The sequence below is a fragment of the Gracilinanus agilis genome, unplaced genomic scaffold (genome assembly GCF_016433145.1).
Source record: "Gracilinanus agilis isolate LMUSP501 unplaced genomic scaffold, AgileGrace unplaced_scaffold46346, whole genome shotgun sequence".
NCBI lineage: Eukaryota > Metazoa > Chordata > Mammalia > Didelphimorphia > Didelphidae > Gracilinanus > Gracilinanus agilis.
The window spans coordinates 461-8490 of record NW_025380629.1 but is presented as its reverse complement, the minus strand read 5'-3'; the positions used below and the strand labels follow the sequence as shown (position 1 = coordinate 8490).

General features: G+C 38.0%; 1 pseudogene; it reads left to right on the top strand.

Annotated features, from left to right (window-relative positions):
* Positions 1 to 2943: 2943 nt before the first annotated feature.
* LOC123255431 lies at positions 2944 to 3836 on the top strand (annotated as a pseudogene).
* Positions 3837 to 8030: the final 4194 nt, after the last annotated feature.

The following is an 8030-nucleotide window of genomic DNA, read 5'->3' as shown; positions in this document are numbered from 1 at the left end:
AAAAACTCTGACAGGGGTCTAATCACTCAAATATACAAGGAGTTAAAGCAATTGTATAAAAACTCAAGCCATTCCCCAATTGAAAAATGGGCAAGAGACATGAATAGGCAATTCTCAGGTAAAGAAATCACAAGTATCAATAAGCACATGAGAAAGTGTTCTAAATCTCTAATAATTAGAGAAATGCAAATCAAAACAACTCTTAGGTATCACCTCACACCTAGCAGATTGGCTGAAATGAAAGAAGGGGAGGAGTAATGAATGTTGGAGGGGATGTGGCAAAATTGGGACATTAATGCATTGCTGGTGGAGTTGTGAAATGATCAAACCATTCTGGCTGGCAATTTGAAACTATGCCCAAAGGGCTATAAAAGACGTCCCTTACACGAGAACACATACTAATAATTCTTCACATGCTACCACTAGTCATACTATCATTTAACCCAATGTACATCCTAGGAATAACATACTGCAAATATAGTTTAACAAAAACATTAGATTGTGAATCTAAATATAGAAGTTTAAACCTTCTTATATGCCGAGAAAGTATCAAGAACTGCTAACTCCTGAGACCATCACTAAAATTATGGCTTTCTCACTTTTAAAGGATAGCAGTTATCCATTGGTCTTAGGAACCAAAAACTTTGGTGCAACTCCAAATAAAAGTAATTAACCCTATTCTCAATTCAACAGCTCTATTATCAATTATATTACTAACACTACCAATCCTGCACAGCCTTATTTCCTAATAAGACTAACCACTTCCCTTCCTATTGCAAAAACATAATTATATTAGCCTTTTTTGCCAGCCTCCCTCCCCTATTCACTTTTATCTACAACGGCCAAGAATCAGTCATCACTAACTGACACTGATTCTCAATCCACTCATTCTCCATCTCAATAAGTTTTAAACTTGACTTCTTTTTCCATTATCTTTATCCCCATTTCCCTATTTGTAACCTGATCTATTCTTGAATTTTCCCTGTGGTATATACACGCTGATCCTAATGTCTCCCGATTTTTTAAATACCTGACTATCTTCCTAATAACAATGATCATCTTAGTTTCAGCCAACAACCTATTCCAACTTTTCATTGGATGAGAAGGCGTAGGAATCATATCCTTTATACTCATCGGATGATGGTACAGACGAACAGATGCCAATACCGCAGCCCTACAAGCCATCCTATATAACCGCATTGGAGACATTGGATTCATAATATCCATAGCCTGACTAATACTAAGTAACAACTCATGAGATCTTCAACACATCTTCTCAACCAATATAGATACCATTGCCCTCCTTGGCCTAATTATTGCTGCCACCGGAAAGTCCGCCCAATTTGGACTTCACCCTTGACTCCCCTCTGCCATAGAAGAACCAACTCCAGTATCAGCCTTACTCCATTCCAGCACTATAGTAGTAGCTGGAATCTTCCTCCTAATCCGATTCCATCCTATAATTGAAAACAATCAAATAATCCTCACAACCGCTCTATGCTTAGGAGCCATAACAACCCTGTTCACAGCCATTTGCGCAATCACACAAAATGACATCAAAAAAATTGTAGCCTTTTCAACATCTAGTCAATGAGGCCTAATAATAGTTACTGTAGGCCTCAACCAACCTCACCTAGCATTCCTACATATCTGCACCCATGCCTTTTTCAAAGCAATACTATTCCTATGCTCCGGGTCTATTATCCACAGCCTCAATGACGAACAAGACATTCGAAAAATAGGAGGGTTATTTAACTCAATACCTATCACATCCTCCGCCCTAATAACAGGCAGCCTTGCACTCACAGGAACCCCTTTTCTAGCAGGCTTTTACTCAAAAGACTCAATCATTGAAGTCCTGAACACATCATACACAAACTCATGAGCCCTGATTATAACACTAATCTCCACTTCCTTAACCGGTATTATCTTCTACGCCCTACTAGGTCACCCGCGATTTACATCAATTACCCCAATTAATGAGAATAACCCTAACCTTATTAATCCTATTATACGACTTGCCCTAGGAAGCATTTTTGCCGGTTTCATTTTAACAGCCAACATCCCCCCAACATCATCCATCTCCATAACCATACCAACCATAGTCAAACTATCTGCCCTAATGGTCACCTTCCTGGGCCTTTTAATTGGCATAGAACTAAACTCTCTCAGCAATAAACTCATAAACTCAACTAACCATACTGTCTCCTTCTCTAATTTACTAGGTTACTTCACTCATATTATTCATCGAATGACTCCCCTAATAAACCTATTTATAGGCCAATGAATTGCTACCATACTAATTGATCTTAACTGGTATGAGAAAACAGGACCTAAAGGTCAAGCTTACACTCACTCCCTAGCATCTTCAAAACTTTCTTCAGCTCAAAAAAGACTAATAAAAGTATACTTCTTATCTTTCCTAATCTCAATAACACTCATTTTAACACTTATCTAATCTCCGCCCACGAACAACTTCTAATACAACATAAATAGTAATAAATAAAATTCACCCTAACAAAGCTAGAGCCCAACCACCACATCAATACAATAACGAAACACCATTAAAATCTTGACCAATACAATGGGTCCCAGCAAAATCAAACAACTCAACAGCTATATTAATATGAACTTCTCCAGACAAATAATATCACACTACTTCCATCAATAGAACAAACAATAACATACTTATAGCCACAACATTTCCAACCCATGTTTCCGGAAACTCCTCTGTAGCCATAGCAGCAGTGTAACCAAAAACTACTAACATACCACCTAAATAAACTAAAAAAACAACTAACCCTAAAAATACATCTTCTAAACACACCACCACCGCACAGCCTAAACCCCCACTAGCAACCAAACTTAACCCCCCATATACCAGAGAAGGCTTAGAAGCAAAAGCTATAAACCCTACGATTAATAACAAAGAAATAAAAAAATAATTATCATTTTTATTATTTTAGCATGGACTTTAACCATAACCTATGGCATGAAAAACCATTGTTGTACTTCAACTACAAAAACATAATGACCAACCTACGAAAAACTCACCCACTTGCAAAAATTATTAACCACTCCTTTATCGACCTCCCAGCACCCTCTAACATTTCAGCTTGATGAAACTTCGGATCTCTCTTAGGAGTCTGCCTAATTATCCAAATCCTTACAGGACTATTCCTAGCTATACACTACACATCAGACACACTAACAGCTTTCTCGTCAGTAGCCCACATCTGTCGAGACATAAACTACGGTTGACTAATTCGCAATTTACACGCAAATGGAGCATCCATATTTTTCATATGTCTATTCCTCCATGTGGGACGAGGAATCTACTACGGATCCTACCTATTCAAAGAAACTTGAAACATCGGAGTAATCCTACTCCTAACAGTTATAGCAACCGCATTTGTAGGATATGAGGACAAATATCATTCTGAGGAGCCACCGTTATTACCAACCTCCTATCAGCCATTCCTTACATCGGCACAACCTTGGTTGAATGAATCTGAGGTGGCTTTTCCGTAGACAAAGCAACATTAACCCGATTCTTTGCCTTCCACTTTATCCTACCCTTCATTATCCTAGCCCTCATCATTGTCCACCTATTATTCCTTCACGAAACAAGCTCCAACAACCCAACAGGAATTAATCCTGACTCAGATAAAATCCCATTCCACCCCTACTATACTATTAAAGATATCTTAGGACTTATCCTTATAATCCTCACCCTCCTATCACTAGCCTTATTCTCCCCAGACATACTAGGAGATCCGGACAATTTTACACCAGCCAACCCACTAAACACCCCACCCCACATTAAACCAGAATGATACTTCCTTTTCGCATACGCTATCCTTCGATCTATCCCTAACAAACTAGGAGGAGTGCTAGCACTACTTGCATCTATTATAGTACTATTAGTAATCCCCCTTCTCCACACATCTAAACAACGAAGCCTCATATTCCGACCAATTTCACAAACCTTGTTCTGAATTCTTACAGCTAACCTCTTTATCCTGACATGAATCAGGGGTCAACCTGTAGAACAACCCTTCATCATCATCGGCCAAGTAGCCTCAATCTCCTACTTCACCACCATCCTCATCCTAATGCCACTAGCAGGAATATTCGAGAACTATATACTCCAACCCAAATACCCTTAACTGTCCAAGTAATTTAACAAAAATACTGGCCTTGTAAGCCAACAATGAAGGAAAACTCCTTCCTAGGACATCTCAAGAAGAGGGTATATCACCCTACTGCCAACTCCCAAAGCTGATGTTCTGATTAAACTACTTCCTGATGAACAATTTATATGCTATGTCATTACTAAATTCATTTTACAATAAAATTTTTAGTATAAGTAAAAATAGCATATGTATAATTATACTATATACATTATATATGTCTATATTACATGGATTTATTTACCTCTAGCATATCTTACTATACATTATATTCATAATTATACTATATACATTATATCTACAATTATACTACATACATTATATATGTCTATATTACATGGATTTATTTACCTCTAGCATATCTTATAATACATTATACTCTTATATTACTAAATACATATATATTACAGTACTATTAGTCATATAGTGTATGGATATTCATTACCTAATATTATGCATAATCTTACATAAGACATATTATGTTGGCATACATATACATACTGTCCATGGTAACAGGAATTACAAACCTTAATCTGACAAGCATATCACAACCATCAGGAATACCTCAATCCACTTCTCACGAGAGACCACCATCCCGCCATCTAAAGGCTTAACATCCTTCAGAGGAGAGGCATGAATTGTGACGTACCTAATTCCTTGAACAGGCTATTGGTTGTTACTTCAGGATCATAAATTTGTTCATTGCATCCAAACTGCCATTAAATAAGGCATCACGATGTTTCGATTACTAGTCAGCCCATAACGCGGCATAACTGATTCTAACTGGCATGAGGTAGGATTTTTTTCGGGGGGGCTATATACAACGGGCAGGAGCCTCCAACACCGATATTAACCTAGGATCTAACATGGAATAACTGCTTGGTGTTCACACGGAATAAATGAGGATATTATATGAATGATTATAAGATATATTATTATATATAAGAATTAGCGCATAGCGTGTGTACGTAGTAATAAGAAGTAATAATTTAATCAATTTATAGTAGACATTAAATCAATGATCTATAGACATACATATTTATATATTCCACCGGTGCCTGCCCTTTGATCCAGCCATACCATTGCTGGGTTTGTACCCCCAAAGAGATCATAGATAAACAGATTTGTACGAAAATATTTATAGCTGCGCTTTTTGTAATGGCAAAAAACTGGAAAATGAGGGGATGTCCTTCAATTGGGGAATGGCTGAACAAATTCTGGTATATGCGGGTGATGGAATACTATTGTGCTAAAAGGAATAATAAACTGGAGGAATTCCATGCAAATTGGAGAGACCTCCAGGAAGTGATGCAGAGCGAAAGGAGCAGAGCCAGAAGAACATTGTACACAGAGACTGATATACTTTGGTAAAATAAAATGTAATGGGTTCCTGTACCAGCAGCACTGCAATGACACAAGACAGCTCTGAGGGATTTATGGTAAAGATGCTACCCACGTTCAGAGGAAGGACTATAGGAGAGGAAACATATAAGATAAACAATTGCTTGAATGCATGGGCTGAGGCGGACATGAATGGGAAATAGACCCTGAACAAGGACACATGTTACAACCAGTGGAAATGTGCATTGGCCATGGGTGGGGGGAGAGTGGGGGGTGAAGGGGAAAGTAGGGGCATAAAGTATGTAAAGAGGTTAAAAACGAATATTAATAAATGTCTAATAATAAAAAAAAAGAGATACTGATTTTATAAATTAATTGCCTCCAAGGCATTTGCACAACTGGACCAGTGAGAGAAAGTTATTTTGCTTCACTCTCACCAACCGGAGATTAGAATACACAGAGATCACAGCTGGGTATTCAGGGGGATCCATAAGTGGAAACAACTACCACTATCCCATCTGGGTCTCTCTCTCCCTTATATATATTTTTTTAGTGTTCCTCTTCTCTGTGTTAATTTTTTTCCTGCAATGTCTTTGTTACAGTGCAATTGTCCTTTCCATTGTCATTATTTGTTTCTTCTATGTTGTCTTCTCCTATGTCTCAATCTTGATCTGTCTCCATTTTATTCTTCTTCTTCTTGAATAATTTCTTCTTCTGACATCTTTTTGACTGCAGCTATTTTGTCTTATGTAATCTCTTCTACTGTTATTGCTTTTTTCACATGCAAGCAATGCAGCCACGATTCTTTCTCTAATATGCAAACAGCTGAAGGTGTTGTCAAAATAATGTTAAAAGGCCCTACCCATAATGATTGTGTTGTGCTATTTCTAGTAAAGTTTTTGATGTAAACTGAATCTCCAGATTTTATCAAATGGAGAGCATAATCTAATGGACCCCCTTGAATTAAAATTCCCATTTCTCGTAATTCTCTAATCCTGTTTTGTAACTCTATGATGTATTCAGCAAGTACAAGATCTCCTCCAAGCATAGATACATAAACTGTCTTACAACTTTTTGTCTGCAATAGTGAATGTCCAAATAACATTTCATATGGTGTGATATGCACATCTCCTCTTGGTCTAGTGTGCAGATAGAACAGTGCTAGAGGTAAAATCTCTGGTCACTTCAAATGAGTTTCTGTACATAATTTCTCAACCATACTTTTGATTCCTCTGCTCAGTCTTTCCACTTGACCAGAACTTTGTGGGTAATATGGAACATGAAATTTTGGCATGATACCCAGATTCTCATAAACTTGTTTTAAAACCAAATCTGTAAAATGGCTCCCTTTGTCAGAATCTACTCTCAACATTATACCAAATCTTAGAATGATCTCTTTCAACAAGATTTTGGCTACAAAGTTTGATGTGTTTTTGCTAGATGGAAAAGCTTCTGGCCATCTAGTTAGTTGGTCCACTATCATGTAGACAAAATTTAAATTGTCCTGATTTGCATATGTTGATATAATCTATTTGCAAATGCTCAAATGGTGTGTGAGCTAGTGGCCAACCACCAAAAGCTTTTTACTTAAATATGCTTTGATTGAATTGTGCACACACAGAGCAAGCTGAGCAGATCTTATTTGCCACAGTGCTAATTCCTGGAGCTATCCAAGTTCTTTTGACAATATCAATTAATGCTTGTGTCCCAAAATGACCCTTTGTGTGTATTGCTTGACAAATGTAAGAGTAAAATGCTTTTGGAAGAATTGGTTTTCCCACTGGCGTTATCCAAATCCCATTTTCTGTTCTAGCTCCAAAACTTTACTTTTATTTCAGAATCTCTTTCTTACTGTATGCTTTTTCTAAATCTGTGGTATTTATAACAGAGAGATTCATAATGCAGGCTGGAGCATTTTGCACAGCATATTGTGCAGCCATATCTGCCTTACAATTTCCTTTGGCAATTAAGTCTTGTCCTAAAGAATGCCCTTTGCAGTGAATCAATTCCAACTCCTTTGGTAGTTGGAGAGATGTCATATTAAACTCTGGGAGTTGTGAGTCTCACCTTGATTGACAGGTGAAGACAGTTGGAGACATTGGAATGTTCCCACAGGCCATGAGAACAAGAGGAAAGGTGGTTGGCCAGAGGATATAAATACCCTGACAGTCATATGAGGGGCCCTTTGGTTTTGGTCCCCTTGGCCTGGAACCCTTGGCCTTGGACATTGATCTGATCTTGGAGGACTGACCTGTGGATCCGACCGTGGGTCCTCTGATTCTCTCTGAATTCCCCCTAGATATTTAGACATCTGAACCATCATTAGATATTTAGGTATTTGAGCCCGGGTGGGAACCAGGAAGAGGGATGGGGAAGATGCAGAGGGAAGTAAGGAAGGTATTTCCTGACGGCTGTTGAACTGACATAACAACTGGCAATAAGAAGCTGAGAGGGATCATCGATATCTGTATCAACAAAGGAGATTGCTTTCTCTGG